A 20,680-nucleotide genomic window follows, 5' to 3' on the forward strand; every position below is an offset into this window, starting at 1 on the left:
ACGAACGGCACTTTGAGAAGTCAGCATTTTATTATTTTGGCTCCGAGACAAGGGGGGGGGGTCATGTAGAAGAGGGGACAGAGAGAAGTGGGACATGCTCATCAGGCTTTCAATTAAAACCAGTGGAGTCAGCGAGCAGGAGACAGTGTGACCTCTAGTGGTCTGACCTGAGTTACACACAGAGCTGGGTAGAGGAGCCAAATATTTTACTCAAGTAAAAGTACTGTTACTTCAGAATAATATGATTCAAGTAGAAGTAAAAAGTAGTCATCCAAATAATGACTAGAGTAAAAGTAAAAAAGTACTTGGTGAAAAAACTACTCAAGTACTGAGTAACTGTTGAGTAATGGCTGATTTATTTTTTTAACACAACCATTCAAACAGACAAAAGTACAAAATAATCATCTTCGGGCAAATTAAATCAATAAAATAATAAAATAAATTAAAATTAATAAAAAATTGCTTAAATTTAAATAAGCTTAAAGTAAATTCAAGTAATTTAATAAAATGACAGAATAAAAAAATTAATTAAGCACAAGTAGCACAAAATGTCAAGCCTTCAAGGCAGAACTAGAACAAGCCCATGAACTCATAGAAACTCTGTGTGTGTTTGAGTCTGTGTAAATGTGACAAAACATGCAAAAACAAACATTTTTCCCAAAGAATCCCTCAGTGATGTCATGAGATTGACGCGTACGCGGATAAAAGGGATAAAAGAAAAGTAACAGCTCAACGTAGCCTAATGTAGCGGAGGAAGAGGAACAGTTTCTTCTTCACAAATCTACTCAAGTAAAAGTAAAAAGTATAGTGATTCAAAACTACTCCTAAAAGTACAACATTTCCCAAAACTTACTCAAGTAAATGTAACGGAGTAAATGTAACTCGTTACTTCCCACCTCTGGTTACACACTTGAGAGAAGGTTTTCTCCAGAGCCCTGCAAGTCTCTATCATGGACTTCAATTAAACTGCAAGAGCAACCTGTTTTAATCGCTCACGTTTCCTCTTATTCTCTTAAACAACAAGTCAGTTTTCAATAAATATTTGTACTGATAATTCACCATGTTTTGCTGACAGACGCCCTCTTGATTGGTCGGAAGCTTGATAGAGTTCCATTTGTGAGCACAGAATAACAGGGAAAACCATTTCTAGAACCTCTAAGGTCAAAATAACATCCACTAAAACATTTGGCGCAAGAAACTCAGCTCAGACGTTTGAAGCCGCATCACCTGCTGAACCTGTTCAGTGTTGTGAAGCTAACAAAGGCTAACAGGCTAAAAACAAAGCCTGTGGCCAGAGATACCTACCATCATTGATTAAGTTAATATATGTAGTAAGTTATAATTAAAAGAAAGAAAAGTGTAGCTGGCAGAAATCAGTTTGATATTATAGTTAGTTTGATATTATAGTTAGCAGTTACGAAGTACAAATACTTCGTTACCTTACTTAAGTAGAAATTTTGGTTATCTATACTTCACTGGAGTAATTATTTTTCAGACGACTTTTTACTTTTACTCCTTACATTTTCACGCAATTATCTGTACTTTTTACTCCTTACATTTTAAAAACAGCCTTGTTACTCTATTTCATTTCGGCCTTTAAAAAAAATCTATCCAGTTAAATTGCTCCATCCGGATAGAGTGAATTTGGTTGTGGTTGTTTCAGATGTTCTTGTCCAGTTTTGTTCTTACATCCGTTCCCTCAGATTCCTGCAACTAAACTTGGATGTACATTCCAATAAAGGTTAGGATAAATGATAACATGCCTCTGAAGTTTGACTTTTTGCACCATTACAATACTTATAGGCAACTAGTCATCATATCTCCTGCTCTCTGAAACACATGTTAATGCTCAATAGTACACATATATGGTTCTTTAATATATTTACATTATACTAAGATGCATTCATTTTCAATGGCTTTTGTCCTTAATGGCTTTTTTCCCCCTTACATTACTTTTACTTTTATACTTTAAGTAGTTTTGAAACCAGTACTTTTATACTTTTACTTGAGTAAAAAACTTGAGTTGATACTTCAACTTCTACAGGAGTATTTTTAAACTCTAGTATCTATACTTCTACCTGAGTAATGAATGTGAATACTTTTGACACCTCTGATAGTTAGAGTGTTATTCACATGACTGTGTCCAAATCGGATTTTTAGCACATCCAGATCGTATCTGAACAATCAAAAACTAAATTAAATGTCATTTTCTCACATCAACTTCAAGCATGTGTGAGAGACCCGATCAGATCATCAGATCATCAGATCAAGTCAGATCACAGAGATGGTATCCATACGTCCTTGCTGATGATCCCTAATCATCATGGTTGCTATGGTAACCTACATGCATGGAAATCATTTGAAGAAATCAAAAAAGGGGGGCAGTGAATTGACTTTGATACCATTTGCAAATGGTTATCTTGAGGTGTAGACTTTCTCCAGGTTACAAGTGTCAGAGACAGAAGACACTTCTGGTTGCCCCGGCAACGCTGGTCCGTCCAGTTGTTCCCCGTTGTTTGTCTCCTGTTGCAAATGACACACATATCAATATTAAATCCTGATCCATCGTTCACATTGAGATGCATCGGAGCAAATCCGTCCGAAATCACCAGTTTGAAAAAAAAATTGGAATTCATGCTGTTGGTTTTTTGACTTTTCAGGCTGTTTATATGTGTAGACAGTACTGGAGTTGAGGGGGGATGAGGGGGGATGGCATCCCCCCTGAAATAAAAACGGTCCAAATCATCCCCCCTGTAAAACTGCCATCCCCCCTTTCCATCCCTTATGTCATTTCATCAATGAATGTGGTTTTACTGCTATTTCAACATTTAGAGTCATCCCCAGAAAAATAACTTATTTGACAATTTTCACCTGTTTCAAGTACATTTTCACTTGAAATAAGTAGGAAAATCTGCCAGTGGAACAAGATTTATCTTCTTATTACAAGCAAAAAAATCTTGTTCCACTGGCAGATTTGTCTGCTAATTTGAAGTGAAGATCTACTTGAAACAGGTGAAAATTGTTGCTTTTTCCAGTGATGAGTCTTGTTTTAAGTGTAATGAGATTTTTTTACTAAAATGAGACATTTTAACCAGAAATAAGACAAATATTCTTGTTAGGATTTTGCGTTTTTGCAGTGATCCATTTTACTTATCCTGTGAAGGACAGAGTCATATTGATAAGTTCAGAAAAGCTTACAGAAGGCTGCATTTAACTGCTGCTATGTCATTCTTGCAGTATTTCTGCAGGTGTTTTGGTCAGTGCTATTATTTGTAATATATTATATTATTTGTAATCAGCACAAATTATCTGTCCCCATATGATAAAATCCACCATCCCCCCTGATTTTTTTTTACAACTCGAGTACTGTGTGTAGATGCAACCTGGATATGCTCAACATTGGATTTGGGATAACAGTGTGAAGTTATCGGGGCTGAGGACAAACAGGTGGCAATAATCGTGAGACAAAAAGACGTGACGGCAGGCACATAAAAACAGAGAAACCCGAGCATGTGAACACAGAATAGAGGTGTCACGGAAAACAACAGCAGAAAACCAAAAACCACAACAGCTATCATGTTCTGCTGAACATGGCCAAGCATTGATATACTAAAGATATATTTACTCAGAAAAACAACATGAACAGAAAACAAGCTGCCTCTCATGCACGTTATTATTCCAAACACTCATTTGTTTAAACAGTTAGGAGAGTTCTTCCTGCAGAAGAGGAAACTAAACAGTTCTGTGCACGACATTTGTGTTAAAACCTGCACGGTCGCATGTTATCGTAATGTCAACATAACAAGTCGACCTTTCTCCGAGGTTGTCGTATTTCTGCCAAGAGCTTCTCGTTTTAGAAAAGTGGGAAAGAGCGTGCATGACACAGCAGCACTCACTAGTTTTACTCAGCTGCAGTCATTTAAACAAAAGTTACTCCTGCCATGTGTCCAGAATCCATTTGAAGCATTCATCGATCAATACGATAAAATATAACAAAATACAGCTGAAATATTTACTAAATATTGAGTTACCTCAGATTGTAGAGGAAAACAGTCATGTTTAACCCTTTATAGGGCGAGTTACCATATACGGTAATTTCCGTGGACATGAAAAACTACTTTCCCCACACTTCTCAGTGAGGTGTTGAAGTCATGTGAGTTAATCCTGCCAATCAGCACAGATCATGCTTTTTCACAGACAGGGTCATCATGGCATCTGACCAATCAGTAGAGCCCTGGAGAAGCGGGAACTTCATTGATTTTCAAGAAGGGGAAAATTCACATTTTTGCTCCTACCTTCTTCCACACAAAAGTTCAGAAAGCTGAAACTAACCATGGTAAATTGATGACACTCACACAGCATGTGTTTGAATGATGGTGCTAACTGATGAGATAAGTGTTGTTTGTGCAGAATTAGTGAAATCAGTGAAATATAATTAGCATGAATAATGGTGACCCCATATATGATCATACGCCCCTGTGTGGTAAAACTAGTGCAAGTGACTGAGGAACCTTTTATAGACATATGCCAGATACTCTAGTAAGCCATACTTTGTGTATTTTTTTTACAAATACACCCCCTTATGGTCAAACTAGTTCAAGTGACAGTGTCCTTTTGTAGACATATGCCCGGTGCATCTAATAAGTTATACTTCGGGTGTTTTCGTTTTACAAATAGCGCATTATAAGGTAAGACAATATTGGATGTTGCATTGGATGTTGCCACAGATTTGTATAGCATAATATCAGTACCACCATTAATTCTAATGCTATTCTTCACTTCTTGTTCTGTGGCATGGTCAATGGCATGGTCAACCTGCCTGCTGCTGGTGGAGAGAGAGGGTCAGGAGGTGATTGGACTGATTGGACAAAATATATGGATGGAGAAAAAGAGAAGCCCTATAAGTCAAGTTGTACCATTTATGGAGAAAAGTTCTAATATCTCTATGAAGAGAGTATCATAAATATTATGTTGTATGTGTTTTTTGTATTTTTATACATATCCAGTTTATGGGTACAATTTCACCCACAATGGGCAAGTAACCATACACGGTAACTTCAGTGTTAGATACAATGTTACTCGCGATGGGCAAGGAAAAAAATGAAAAATACTCTGGTAGTAGCCCCCAATAACTCTCTAGGGTTGAAATTGTACATTTCCAAGTATTTCAATGAGTGCCCTATAAAGGGTTAAGTCAGTTTCAATGTGTTAATTGATACTTGAAATATTGGATTATGTCATATACCACATGACTCACAAATGCGCCTCAATAATTTTGCAAAAACAAAAAGTTCATGGACTTTTTTCCTCCTCCTCCTCATTCATTCCTTTGCTGTTTTTGCTTTGCGGTTTACTTTCTGATCCTCTTTTATTTTGTTGCTCAATGCATTTGTGTTTTTGGGCTTCCCCTTTTTTATGTAACAACACTGTTGTCTTCCTCCGTGTTTTCAAAAGAATTTCTCCACCTCTCCTGCGTTCACCATTCGCCTTCATTTCACTTTTGCTTGATATATATTTTAGTAGTTTCTCTCTGCTCAAACCTTGTTTTCTCAATTTAAGTTAGAAAGCCGTAACAAAAATGTCCAGCCATTACATTACATGACGTTATAACACTAGTTATAAAAGTAAAAAAAATTTGAAAAATGTTTTTATTTCACCAGAAGCACTGGACTGTGATTTTCCAAAAGCAGGAAATGATTGATGTGTAATTCCCCAAAGAGAAAATAAAAATAGCATAGCAACGTTTTATTTTTTTATTTCCTTGTACTGTAGATAGATAGATAGATAGATAGATAGATAGATAGATAGATAGATAGATAGATAGATAGATAGATAGATAGATAGATAGATAGATAGATAGATAGATAGATAGATAGATAGATAGATAGATAGATAGATAGATAGATAGATAGATAGATAGATAGATAGATAGATAGATAGATAGATAGATAGATAGATAGATAGATAGATAGATAGATAGATAGATAGATAGATAGATAGATAGATAGATAGATAGATCGATCAACTGAAATATTGCAAGCCTTTTATTATTTTAATATTGCTGATCATGGCTTACAGCTTAAGAAAACTCAAATATCCTATCTCAAAAAATTTTAATATTCTATTCTATCTAAAATTGGAATCTTAATCTTAAACTGTAAGCCATAATCAGCAATATTAAAATAATAAAAGGCTTGCAATATTTCAGTTGATTTGTAATGTACGACGGAGTATTAGGGCCAAACTAAGACAAAAAAAATTTGAAATTACGAGAATAAAGTCATAATAATATGAGAATAAAGTCGTAAAATTACGAGAATAAAGTCATATTACGAGAGTAAAGTCGTAATATTTTGAGAATAAAGTCGTAATATTTTGAGAATAAAGTCGTAATATTACGAGAATAAAGTCGTAATATTTTGAGAATAAAGTCGTAATACTAAATATATTATAAATATATAAATATAACTTCACAAGATGCTCAATATTCCTCATTTTAACACAAAGAGAAGATGCTCTTCCTGTTAGAGTTCTCATAAATTATATTCTAATAATATTACAACTTTATTCTCATAATATTACGACTTTATTCTCCATAAATTACGACTTTATTCTCGTAATATTACAATTTTATTCTCGTAATATTACGAATTTATTCTCATAACATTACGACTTTATTCTCATAATATTACGACTTTATTCTATTACGACTTTATTCTCCCAACATTATGACTTTATTCTCGTAATTTCCAATTTTATTTTTTTTGTCTTAGTTTGGCCCTAATACGGCGTTGTAGTAATGAATCCAGAATGTATGACATTTTTGTTTTTTTTTAATTGCATTACAGAAAATAAAGAACTTTATCACAATATTCTAATTTTCTGAGACAGTCCTGTAGATAGATAGATGCATTCTCGTCTGTGGCCACTAGGTGGCAGCAGAGAAACACCAACAACAGATGCTTCCATGAGAGGAAACGCATTGTCTCTGCATGAAGAAAGAAATACAGGAACTATTTTTACTGGCATTTTTTGAGATTGACACATGTGGAATCCCATTGTTGTATGGCCAAACCCTAACTCTGCTAACAAACCCTTATGTACACTATGTTTCCCATGCCTGTGGCATTTCACATGCATCAGGTATGTTACCTGGTAACATATTTGAGATGTGTGAGATGTAGGTGATATGACCTCCATGAAGACAGAAACTACTACCAAAACCAAAACAAACCAAACTGTGATCAGTCTTCAGTCAGTTTATAAAATCATGAATGATGGTGAACAGAAGAGTGCCTGAACGAAAGCTTTTATCTTCATGCACTGATATTTTGTCCTCGGTTTCACATTTAAAGCCATTTCGGCCCACAATCCTTTTGAAGATTCACACGTTATCTTTTGTTCCCACGGCCATTTAAAACAGGTATAGACGACTTCAATAACACCAAACGTAGGAATTTATACTCTCATATATAATTTATACTCTTATATATACTGAGGCACTACCAGTAACCCAGTATATAAAAAAAAAAATAGACTGAAAATCGACTATTCTTTTATACATTTGACCCAATGCAAGTACTGTAGATAAATACATAGATAAAAAAGACATTATAAATAGTAGTCGCAGACATTATTTAAGCTGATTTAAGGATAATTGAAATTATCTTGACAATATGTGTCAAAAATGAGGTTACTGTGTGCCTTGTGTGGGAAGTGTAACTAGTTCCCCTTTAATTTGAAGTTGGGGAAACCACGTGACGCGGTAAATAATCCGCATCCGTTTATGAGCCGCTTCACTGTGATAAACCATCACCGACGGAAACCTTCATACCTTTATTCTCAAGGCTGTGCCGTGACATCAAATAAAAGTGTGTTGACGTTCACAGGTAATAAATGCAATAAAGTCCGCTCTTTTATAGCAGCAGAGCATACAAAGTATGATGACCTGTAATAACTCGGGCAGCTTCCTCCTATGTACATTTTCAGTTTGACAAAAAAAAAACTAAAAAATCCAGACTTGGTGCGTGTTTGAGTCACTGTGGCTAAAAAGGCCAAACCACCTAATTTCAACCACTGGTATTTTTTCTTTTTGGTTAAAAAAACTGCATGCGTGGGCACGCACGAATGCGTGGGAGTTTCCAGACAATGATGCGCTGAGAGGAGAAGAGGAGGAGGAGAGGAGGAGGAGAGGAGGAGAAGAGGAGAAGAGGAGGGAAGTGGTGGGAATAAACTGTCAGGGGGAGCTGAGATAACACTGATGAAAAAAGGAGAACAATAAACCTGTTTGGTGCGAGACTGGAGAAAACGGTCCCTGAATAATTAATAATATTATGTCAGGGGTTGGAGAAGTGGAGTAAATTTGGGTCTGACCAATCACAGCCGGACAAACCAGTCTGAACCAGAATGTTTCTGTTCTGGTGGAAACAAGCAGGACTTTAAAACGTCCCACTGACACGATTTAAAAGTGGACAAAAATGTAATTTTGCTTCTTTATATATATAGTACAGACCAACGGTTTGGACACACCTTTGCATTCAAACAAATGGGGAAGTGTGTATATATATACACACATACACACATAAATATATATATATAAATATATATAAATATATATATATATATATATATATATATATATATATATATATATTTACGTGTGTATATGTATATATATAAACATGTATATACAAACATATATATATTATATATATATATATATATATATATGTGTGTATGTGTGTATATATATACATATATATATATATATATATATATATATATATATATATGTATATATATACATACACACATAAATATATATATATATATATATATATATATATATATATATACACATACATTCATACATACATACATATATATATATATATATATATATATATATATATATATATATATATATATATATATATATATATACACACATATTCTCTCCTTTTTCCTGCTGGAGATATGAGCAGCTGTGAGTTCTTTGTTTGTTGTTTTTGTTTCAGCTAAGCTTATTAAAGATAGAAACATGAGTCAAATCAGTTTCTGATTTAACTTTCAACAAGAAAACAACAAATAACTGATGTAACGTCACCCGGCTTTGACTAAACTGACACATTTTTTCCCAGAACTCTAGATTCAGGGTTATTAGAGACTAAATGACTAATCCATCGGTACACAGATGACGGTTTTTTATCTCACACATATCTTAGAGTGGCCTCCAATGTTCATAAATACAGTATCAGTAAAGACTGTAGCTGCTTTAAGGCCTGTTTAGATTGAGAGTTGGGGTTCTCCCCGGGCTGTACATGGGGCTCCCCCCCCCGGATCCATGTTCATCATCAAAACCCCTGTTTCTACCTACACACCCTCACATTTCTGTTCTTTGTTACGGTTCCGCTTTTCTCTCAACGTCAGCATTGTTTCCTCCCACAGGCTGGAGACTGGAAAAAATGAAGAAGACCATTTCCTCATTCACTGAAACAGGGCCAGACAGAGAGGAAATAAACACACGTAAAAACGCACGGTACCTGATATCAGTCGGTCCTTAGTCGTCTTTGGTCAACTGTTCCACCGAGATTTACAAAGCTTTTTCTCTTATTTTATTATTTCAGTTCATTAAACTTCTTGTGAAATATGTGAACTTTGTTTTTTTGGCCACCAGGGGGAGCAGTGAGCTGTGTTACTCCCAGTGTGTGCACTACGTGCACGCCGTGATCACAGGAAGAAGGAAGACACTTGTTTTCAGTCTGCACTCAGTCCCATGTCCTTCACATATATCTTCATGTTTTCTCCTTGACAGCGAATGCTGTTACTCATCCACCTATCGTCATTTTGATATTTGCAAAGCGTTTTGAACATATTTCACTGCTGCTGCACTGCTGCACTTCACTTTGTCCCCTCTTTTACCTCTTTGCAGACACTTTAGTTTTGCTTCCTCTGTGCACCACTGTCTTGGGGCTGCATGTTTGCATCAAAGGTGCTATGTAAATAAAGCTGAGTGAAGGCCGGGCGACAGACAGTCAGACCACATGGGAAGCATTCACCAGTGCAAGAAACGAGTCGAAGCGTGCCCAAACCTGCTCGTCTGGTCCCCTCGGCCCAACGTGACGGGAACTGGAGTTACACACACTTATTTAAATTCCATTCAAAAAACTAAACTAATGAGGGTACCTAAGTATGAGAGGAATTACAATAATCAGCTGAGAGACGGTGACGTGTCACACAGTTTATATCTCAGGTTGTAAAGTCATCAAAAGCATAATTGTGGTAAAGGTTGAACTTCATTGCCGTAGCTATAAGTTTGACGAGAAGATAATGTATCAGGGTGAGGTGCATCCCTTGATGTTTGCGCCAAAGACTGCAGCGTAGAAGAAAAAGACTTTAGGTACATTCCACGAGAAAGTTACCAGGGGTTCCCACCTCGCGTCCCCCGCCGGTCTCTAATAAAAAAATTAACCTACAAGACGGGAAATCCCAAAGAGAACTCTAGGGAATTATTTTGCCACTTTTGCATATGAGTGGGTTACTTCAGTAAATATACAGGACTGTCTCAGAAAATTAGAATATTGTGATAAAGTTCTTTATTTTCTGTAATGCAATTAAAAAAACAAAAATGTCATACATTCTGGATTCATTACAAATCAACTGAATTATTGCAAGCCTTTTATTATTTTAATATTGCTGATTATGGTTTACAGTTTAAGATTAAGATTCCCAGAATATTCTAATTTTTTGAGATAGGATATTTGAGTTTTCTTAAGCATTAAACCATGATCAGCAATATTAAAATAATAAAAGGCTTGCAATATTTCAGTTGATTTGTAATGAATCCAGAATGTATGACATTTTTGTTTTTGTAATTGCATTACAGAAAAGAAAATCCCAATATTCTAGTTTTCTGAGACAGTCCTGTAGGTGTTCAAAAAAAGGGGCTAGTCTGGATTTGCATTAAATTGCACTGTAACAAGCTTCTTTTCTATAAGTGGACATTTGGTAAACAAACTCCTTTCAGCTGTTTTGAAACTACAAGTGCCGTCTGTCAGAAAGCAGAAATGAAGTTTCTCTTCCGTGGCAGCTAACGCCTGGGTTTTAAACTTTGGTTGTTGTGATTATCATAGAACTAAGCTAGTCATAGAGAGCTTTACTTCCCTTCATTCAGCACCAGGGGACATGTTTTCATACAAGTGGACGCCAGTTTAGATATCGGTGGTGCATCTTTGCTTTCTCATGGTTTTTTAAATCACCTTGCTATCACTCTGATCTTTATGAGACGAGCTGACCCTTGCTCGTCACACCTACGCTCATTACTGACGGCCGTCTAATCTCTCCTTTACAGGATCGGAACTTCTATATAAGTGCATCCTGTGAGATAAGCAAATTAGCCTGCTCACTCTGACTGGAGCTCAAAGCGAGAAATACAAGTCTGTCAATCAACTTGACTGCATTCACGATGGTTCTGCTTGGCATTCTGCACGAGTATTCACGTGTTTGCATTCAGTCATGTTTGCAGACACCTTTATTAAGGTGACTTACAAGTGTAGAGTAATGTCTGAGCTTCAAATGCAAGGGATGGAAGTGGGAGAACAGTCTCGGCCGAATGGACAGTGCCGTGGGGTTGAACCTGGTCTGCAGCCAAAACTAGAAAAAGCACTTGATTACATCTTATCCCTTTACAGGACACACCTTAAAGACAATGAATGTCATCATACTGTATGTGTTGCATCCAATGTCTTTCAGTTGATTAATTAACTGTTTTGGGCGGAAATGAAAGTCAAGTCATCCTCACACCAGTCATCTTTAGGTGTGTTCTGTTATGAAGCGTTCGTTACTCATTTTCTGTCTCTTTAAGTATGTACAGTATTTTGAGGGTGTGTCAGTGTGTTGATTAATGTAATCTCAATGTTTCTCACTGAATCTCACTGAAACTGAGGCTGTTTCAGATACGGAAGCAGCTTCCATATCTGCATTGTTTGAACTCTTTCCTTAACTTTGGCAGATGTTTGATGAGGAAACTATTTTCCTCAGGTTCCACTCTTATTACTCAGAGCAATTGCCGTCATTCCTCCCTCTTTGCTCAAGCCCTAATAAGGCCCCGTTTACACGGAGCAAAAACGGTGGTGTTTTCATGCGTTTTGGCCGTTCATTTACACGAAAACGGAGCTCAAAGTCACCAAAAACGATCATTTCTGAAAACTCCGGCCAAAGTGGAGATTTTCAAAAACGCCGTTTTCACGTTTGCTTGTAAACGGAGGAAAACGGAGATTTAGGTTTCAGAACGTCACATTATGAGACAGAAATGTCACCAGCGTCATGAGTGCGGCCTGTGTTTACAATTTGTTTGGCCACAGTCAATATTTTCTTGTATTTTAACTGTTTTATATTCTAACGTCACACTTAAAAGTAACTCCACTTCTCTGTCACTCCAAACGAAAGACTCTCGTTCCGTCTTGGAAGTAACTGCAGTCAAAGCTGATTTATGGTTCCGCGTTACACCAACGCAGAGCCTACGGTGTAGGGTACGCGGCGACGCGCATGCCTACGTAGGCTACGCCGTCGATTTAACGCAGAACCATATTATTCAGGCTTCACACGTGTCATTTGTTGATATTTTTTTCCAAGATTCTGATTGGCTAGCATGACTTTACGCTTCTTGTTACACTGCCCCCTGCAGATTTGGCTGCTCATAGCACCTTAACAGTTTCGTGTAAACAAGGATATTTTTGAAAACGTAGAGGGGAAAATATCCGTTTTTGTAAATACCCGGCTATGTGGAAACGTGGCCTAAAGAAATGCTGCAGCTTTTATCGAATGCTTGAAAGACTTTTATCTCCCAGAATGAAAAGTTTGCATGAACAGAGGAGTTTTCCACAAAAGCATTCCCGTCATACTGATCAGCAACATGTAGAAAAGGTGGTGGGTTCTGCTGAAACTGTGGTTGGGGAGGTTTCGTTTAAAAAAGAATCCAGGATGACGTAAATTCCAGGCATCCTTTCTGATTTCACGCTCTGCGGCTCTGGGTTTTACTTCTTTTGGGTTGTGGGTTTTGTTTTTTGAATTGCTCCCTGTAGTCTTCCTTACTTCTGCTTTTATTTTGTAGCAATCATGTTACTTGGTTTTACTTCCTGCATTCAGTCCCCACCTGTGTGTGGATGTGTAACACACAACGGGTGTGTTTCTAAAGCAGGGGTTGGCAATGTTGAAAGTAAAAAGAATATTGGACCAAAAACACAAAAAACAACAAAGTCTTGTATCAGCCTTAGAATGAAGGCAACACATGCTGCATGTTTCTATATTAGTTATAACTGGGGGAAGATTTTTTTGTCATTATGCACTTTGAGAAAAAAGTCGAAATGTTGAGAAAAAAGTCGAAATGTCGAGAAAAAAGTCGAAATGTCAAGAAAAGAGTCAAAATGTCGAGAAAAAAGTCAAATTGTCGAGATTAAAAAGGAAAGGAAAAGGAAGAAAAAAGAGAAAAAAGCAAAAAAAAGAAGAAAAAAAAGGAGGAAAAAAAAGGTCAAACATTTTTGAAAAGCTCCAGGAGCCACTAGGGCGGCGCTAAAGAGCCGCGGGTTGCCGACCCCCGTTCTAAACGTTGAAACAATCTCTTCTGGTTGTGCATTTGCATGCTGTTTCTCAGTGGTTTGCATTGTATTTGAGTGTATGTTGAAACCATTTTGGATTTCTCAGTCTCGGTACAGACTTTTTTCCTGCATTAAGTGCATCTCCTAAACTCACCGCTGACAAAGTGAGTAAAGTAGAAGGACAATTAAAAAGATGACACACAAACCTGAATGACATGAATGCATCTATAAGGATGATCGTGTGTTACGTCTCGAGGCCTTTTTCTTGCAAGGGCAAAAAAGCAACAAAAAAAACAGCAAAGAAGGTTCCAGACACTTTGTGATGAGGAAAAAATGTCATTACTCAAGCAGCTGTGAGGACATTGTCGTGGGCGTGGGTCAGGAATGTTGAGGAGGTAAACACTCAGCTGTTAAGGCATGTTGAGGAAAACCAAAAAGTTTCACTTTGTCATCCTTTCTGTTGCATGATGTGAACAGAGTGATGGATGGTTTGAAGGTAGTGTCATTATAGGAGGGAATTAGATGGCTGCCATTTTTCTAACCATGATTCATAACTCTTAGCTAATTTTTGAGACGTGGATAACAAGAGACATAATAATCAAGTGATTTTTAGGACTGTAATCCTGCAGAAACTAGACCGTTCAGGCAATTCTGGAGTCCAAACAAGATTTTTAGGGTCATGATCGATTACATTTCCATTGTTGTTTTTCTTAAGAATTTCACGCTCCTTTTATGGATTTCCTGTCTCCACTTTGGTGACGTAATCAATGACATAGGGGTCCTGGCTCGCCGGTGCTCTTGAGTGAAAAGTTTGCCTCTTGTGTGGGTCTGTGATGTCACAGTTCTTCAATCTCATCATAAACCAAAGTCAAAGTCAGTGAACAGTTATCAGTGAATTCATCTCTTTTCTGCTCCCACAGTTCAAGAAGTCCTGTATCGGTCCTTGAATTTGCTTCACGTTGAGTCATTTAGATGTTTTTAACTAGTATTTCACTTTATTTTATATAATAATAATAATATACTGATAACTGAGTTGTTTGTGAAGGTTCTCAGGCCCCGTTTACACGGAGCAAAAACGGAGGCGTTTTCATGCGTTTTGGCTGTTCGTTTACACGAAAACGAAGCTCAAAGTCACCAAAAACGATCATTTCTGAAAACTTCGGTTAAAGTGGAGATTTTCAAAAACTCCGTTTTCACGTTTGCGTCTAAACAGAGGGAAACGGAGATTTGGGCTTCAGAACGTCACATTATGCAACAGAAACGTCACCAGCGTCATGAGTGCCACCTGTGTTTACAATTTGTTTGGCCACCGTCAATATTTTACCTGTTTTATATTCTAAAGTCACACTTAAAAGTAACTCCACTTCTCTGTCACTCCAAACGAAAGACTCTCGTTCCGTCTTGGAAGTAAAGCCTCATTTATGGTCCCGCGTTAAATCGACGCAGAGCCTACGGCGTAAGGTACGCGGTACGCGCGCCGTACGGTGTGCGTCGACGCGTAACAAACACCGTAGGCTCTGCGTTGACGTAACGCAGAATCAGCCTTAACTGGAAGTTACACGTGTCATTTGTTGATGTTTTTTCCAGGATTCTGATTGGCTCATAGCACCTTAACAGCGTATTCATGCGGATTCGTGTAAATGAAGAGATTTTGAAAACAATCTCGTGTAAATGATGGAATTTTTCAAAACGTAGAGAGGGAAATATCCGTTTTTGTAAATACCCGGCTATGTGTAAACGGGGCCTCAGTCATCCCGGTCAAGTTGATGTTCCCAACCCCCTCCTCTTCAAGGCAACTGGACTGTCGCGTTGTAACTGTCACTGAGTTCTTGTTCTCAACTCGAGTCTCAATCAGTAGACGTTTGCTCATTGGTTTCCCAACTGATGAGGAAACGTTCTGTTTGCATAACAACAGGTTGTTTCTGCTGAAACTTGTCCAAGCCTGAACTGATTACATCACAATTTGTCACCATGATCAATACCATTCATCTTATGATGTCAACAATCCTAAACAGTTCCCAGAAAAAGTCGTCCACATGTTTTAGTTCATTTGTTGTAATGATGAGAGATTTTTTCATTCAGACGTTTTAAAATTGTGCATTTTGCGCCTTTCTTGATCCGGTTAAGAGGGTGTTACAAAATGGGAGGACGTTGCATTATTTTCTGGTAATTTTCTCAACCATCAGGCCAACGTTTCAGGTAAAAAAAGCCAAAATATTCTTACATCAACATCCAAACCACAAACGGTGTGGAGGACAGTTCCAGATTGTCCCAAGTGCGAGCTGTGGTAGTGGGGTTTGATGGAGCTGAATGAGCAAAAAGCTGAATGGAGCTAGAGGGGGGGAGGCATGCACAGTTCACGGTCACATGGCAGATCGCGTTTCCTTTGTCTCTGAACGCTGTGGCCTGCTTTGTGGAAAGAGGGGATCCGATTTCCCCCTTCTTTGATGTCTCCTCCTCCCACGCTTCCACGCCTCCTCGCTTTTCAGGCGCCCACTCGCCCTCCCAGCCAGACTCACACGGACAAAAACACACTGGCCTTCTGCTGGGAAACCCGACACAAGGCTGCATCTGGTTGATGGAGGTTGGCAAAGTGCCCGAATAGCTCACCGAATGAGTGAGTGCATGTGGAAAACATTTAGGGAGAAATGTGCAATAGGCCAGGAGCCAAAAGTGAGGGCAACAGGAGCTTTGTCCGCACAAATAAAAACCAGTACTGAAAGTGTTCTAAGCAAGAAACCCACACTTTTAAAGGCGCATTACCACAACAGAGGATGTTAACCTTTCAAATAAAACGGAAGCATATATTCCTCTTTATCGAAATGGCAGAATTCAGTGTATAAAAATAAAAGCCTTGTAGTCTCAGCCCTTTCCTCTCCAGCTCTGGCAACGCCGGCCTCTCACATTTTTCATTTATCTTCAAACTTTCATCTAGATTTTATTTTGAAAAAAAAGATGCTAAAGTAATACATATAGTGTGAGGGTATTAATCACAAAGTCATAAATTTAGATAATTGAAGAAGCCAGGTTATCCTGGATAGCTAATATTTTAATTATTTTAATATTCGGGTTTATCTGAACAAACAACAAGATTTCTGGATTGTTTGATGATATTTAAAAAACCTAAATATTCTTGTCCGAGGAAAAGAATCAGCAAGTTATATTGTAAAGATTTCTGGATAAATAAGGCCCTGTTTACACGGAGCAAAAACGGTGGCGTTTTCATGCGTTTTGGCCGTTCGTTTACACGAAAACTCAAAGTCACCAAAAACCATCATTTCTGAAAACTCCGGCCAAAGTGGAGATTTTCAAAAACTCTGTTTTCACGTTTGCTTGTAAACGGAGGGAAACGGAGATTTAGACTTCAGAACGTCACATTATGCAACAGAAACGTCACCATCGTCATGTGTGCGACTTGTGTTTACAATTTGTTTGGCCAAAGTCAATATTTTCTTGTATTTTACCTGTTTTATATTCTAAAATCACACTTAAAAGTAACTCCACTTCTCTGTCACTCCAAACGAAAGACTCTTGTTCAGTCTTGGAAGTAACTGGCAGTCAAGGCTGATTTATGGTTCTGCGTTAAATCGACGGCGTAGCCTACGTACGGTGTGCGTCGCCGCGTACCCTACGCCGTAGGCTCTGCGTTGCGAATAACCACATTATTCAGGCTTCACACGTGTCATTTGTTGATGTTTTTTCCAGGATTCTAATTGGCTAGCATGACTTTATGCTTCTCGTTACACTGCCCCCTGCAGGTTTGGCTTCTCATAGCACCTTAACATCGTATTTATGCGGGTTTGTGTAAATGATGGTATTGGTATTAACGTAGAGGGGGAAATATTCGTTTTTGTAAATACTCGGCTATGTGGAAACGTGGCCTAACTTTTGGACAGAAAGTCAGGGTGTTTGGCTGTAAAGCGAAATATCACATTTCATGCAAACTAAATACAACATACATGAACTGTCAAACACGGTGGAGGAAGGATGGTGATTTGGGCTCGTCTAGCAGCCACAGGGCTTGGGGACCTTAAAATCACTAAGACACCAAATTAGCCAAAGTTAGATCATGGCAAGGGACAATGATCCGAAGCACGCGGAAACTCTAAAACATTGACATAAAAAGCCACCATGTTGTACGGTACAGTTTGGCCCACAATTATTTGTGTTCCAATCATCAGAAGCTTTGAATCGTACCAAAATAAACATACTGAATGGTACTGGGTTTTGGCACCCAAGGCTACCAAAACTAGTAGTTCAGTATTTTTACAGTGGGGCTGGAAACACTGCAGTCTGTTTGGTCAACAAACTCTCGTATCTTCCCTATAACACGGAGATAAACATTAGATGCACCATTTCTAGGTCTTTTCTTCTGAAGGTGCAGCTCGGAGGAAATGTGGCTGAAGTGAGATGTGCCTCAACAAACTGTCACAGTTGAGTTCATCCCCAAAGAGAAATCAAATTAACTAACATTTATTGCATAAAAAGCTAAATTAGGAAGGCCGCTGTTGTAAAGAAGTGTTGGCCAAAATGCCTCTACGATGATGTGATCGAGCAACACCGTATTACAGCTGTAGGTCATTATAAAAATCCCCCTGTGATCTTGTACAAGTTTGGTTGTTTTTCTTTCAAATCGCTGACTGGAAAAGAGTTTGGGCTCTTCCTGAGTTATCTCATTCAGCGGAGGAAACAACGGACCGTCCTCGATGAAAGAAGATGAGTTCTTTCCCATAATTCCCTGCAGCTGCAAACTGATGTTCACTTACAGTATGTTGCTTGGGTAAATACTAACTGCTCGTTTAAATAGGTATAAGAGGGTGGCAACACAAATAAATGAATAAATAAATGAAACATTTTGTATTTTCAACTTTTTGAAAGGTTAAAATAAAATCAAGTAACTCTGAGCAACATCTTTCTTTCTTGGTAAAAGGGAACTTTCTTTGGTTCTGGACTTTGGGCTTCATACTTTTGTAGACCTTTTACATTGAGAAGCTTTTTAAAGAATTTGGGGGGGCGTTCTTTAACAGGAGCAATGTGCATGTTTTTTTCATTAGCTGCAACAATCTCAAGTTCTTCTGCTCTCGGATAACCGTCGTGCACATGCAGCCCATCAAGGCCGTTGTGAGTGAGTTCATGGAAAGTTCTGCTTCCACTCGTCGTTTTATCTGCAGGACACCGGCGCTGCGAGGAATCAGAAGCTGCTAATGTATGGAAAGTTAAATGATAGTTTTAAAAGTCTTAACTAAATCATACCTAGTAAAAATTCTAATAAAAACTTCATGTCAGGGAAGAAAAGTTCATTTATATATCTATTTATTTTTATTTCTAAAGGCCAGGATCCAAAACCCTGAACAAGTCATCACTGTTTCGCTGGCTCCCGGCTTGTGTTTTGCAAAGCATAATATTTACATTTAGCATGTGACCTAAATTTCCATATGGCCCATCTATGGGGCGGCGCTGTGGGATAATCCATCTTAACGATCGCTGGGCATCTCCTTCTAATTTATACAGCCAAACATCATGTGGTATGTAAAGCATCCCTTTGATTGCATTGTTGTGGGGGATTCTGTTGTCAATAATGGCGGGACCCCCCCACCCCGACCCTTCCAGGGCCCACCAGCCAGACTGCCCGGGTCAAGGGGGGCCCCTTCCCGCACACAGCCATGTAGCGACTGAGCAGCCTCCTTTCCTGCAGCCGGGCTGATGTCAGGGTCCAGGAATGTGGAAAACAGAGCACACTGGGGGGCCTTGTTCTACCGCTCTGAATAGTCCTTGGGAAGGGATCCAAACCACATGCCACACACACAGGCCGAGAGCGAGCGAGGGAGGGAGGGAGGGAGGGACGGGGCCGGCTGCAGGGACTGAGCACGCCTGTCCTGCTGCTCCAATAAGAGTGAAAGTACTAGAAAGTTGTTTTTTTTTCTTTGGCAGGAGTCAGGACAAAAACAATGAAGCAATATTTCTTGGTGTAGTGGACCCAAAGGCTTCTCTACACTGGACACTTTCTGCACTGGTGTCAGATCGTCAGCCCTCACATTGTAAGACTGGGGTACTATGTCAACAACATACTGAAGATGACTCATGGCTATGACAGATTGTTGGCATGAATACCAGCTCACCATGTGCTGGTGGTAAAATATAAACAAAACAAGAAAATGAACCACTGTTCAGTAGCAGCTTTTGTGTTGAAATACTTCAAAAAGGAAGTGGCAAAAGGAGGGGAATGTGTTCTTGCACTTGCTTGATCTACTTACAAAAATTAAGGCAACTTTTTGCATGAGATTATTATGTAGATCAAGAAAGACTAGTCTTTGTATAAACTACTTAATTTTTTGTATATAAATAATACATTTTGCAAGTACAGTTAACTTAATTGTGTTAAGTTTACTTTATTTATCAAAATTAAGTTCACTTTAAAAAGAAAAAAAAAGAAAAAAAGAACAAGAAAAAACAGGGAAAAAAAGAAAGAAAAAAATTAAGTTGACTTTACTTGCAAAAAATAAGTTGACTTTACTTGCAAATTAATTTTGTACATACTAAAAATGAAGTAGTTTATACAAAGACTAGTCATTCTTGATCTACATAAAAATCTCATGCGAAAAAGTTGCCTTAATTTGTGCTGTTCTATTCAAACAAATAAAGCATTTTTCATCTAAACGTTGGTCAATCTGCCCAATAGATTACCATTGTTAAAGGAAAAGTAAATTTTACATAAATACTGCTTGTTAAGGAAAAAATGCACAATGTCTTGTTTTTAAAACAAATGCAGATTAAGTTAAAAACTAGGTGTATTCATGTAAAGCAACAAACTTATTTAAAGATTTAAATATGTTATATTTACATGCGCTTAGATTTATTTTTTTCAGTGTGGTCATGCTTTGTCTCTGTTTTAGTTTTGTTATTTTATTTTTTTATTTGGATTATCCCTCAAAAAGTGTTAATTAAAACGCAAATGACATGTTGTTGTTTTAACTGGACCGTCAGTGTATGGCTCACCTGGTTGAACAAGACACTGTCCACAGCCTTTGTCATGAATGTTTTTATGGTGAAAGGTCATGGCTGTGTGTTTGGCCCCCTGCAGGTTT

The sequence above is a fragment of the Cololabis saira genome, chromosome 3 (assembly GCF_033807715.1).
Source record: "Cololabis saira isolate AMF1-May2022 chromosome 3, fColSai1.1, whole genome shotgun sequence".
NCBI lineage: Eukaryota > Metazoa > Chordata > Actinopteri > Beloniformes > Belonidae > Cololabis > Cololabis saira.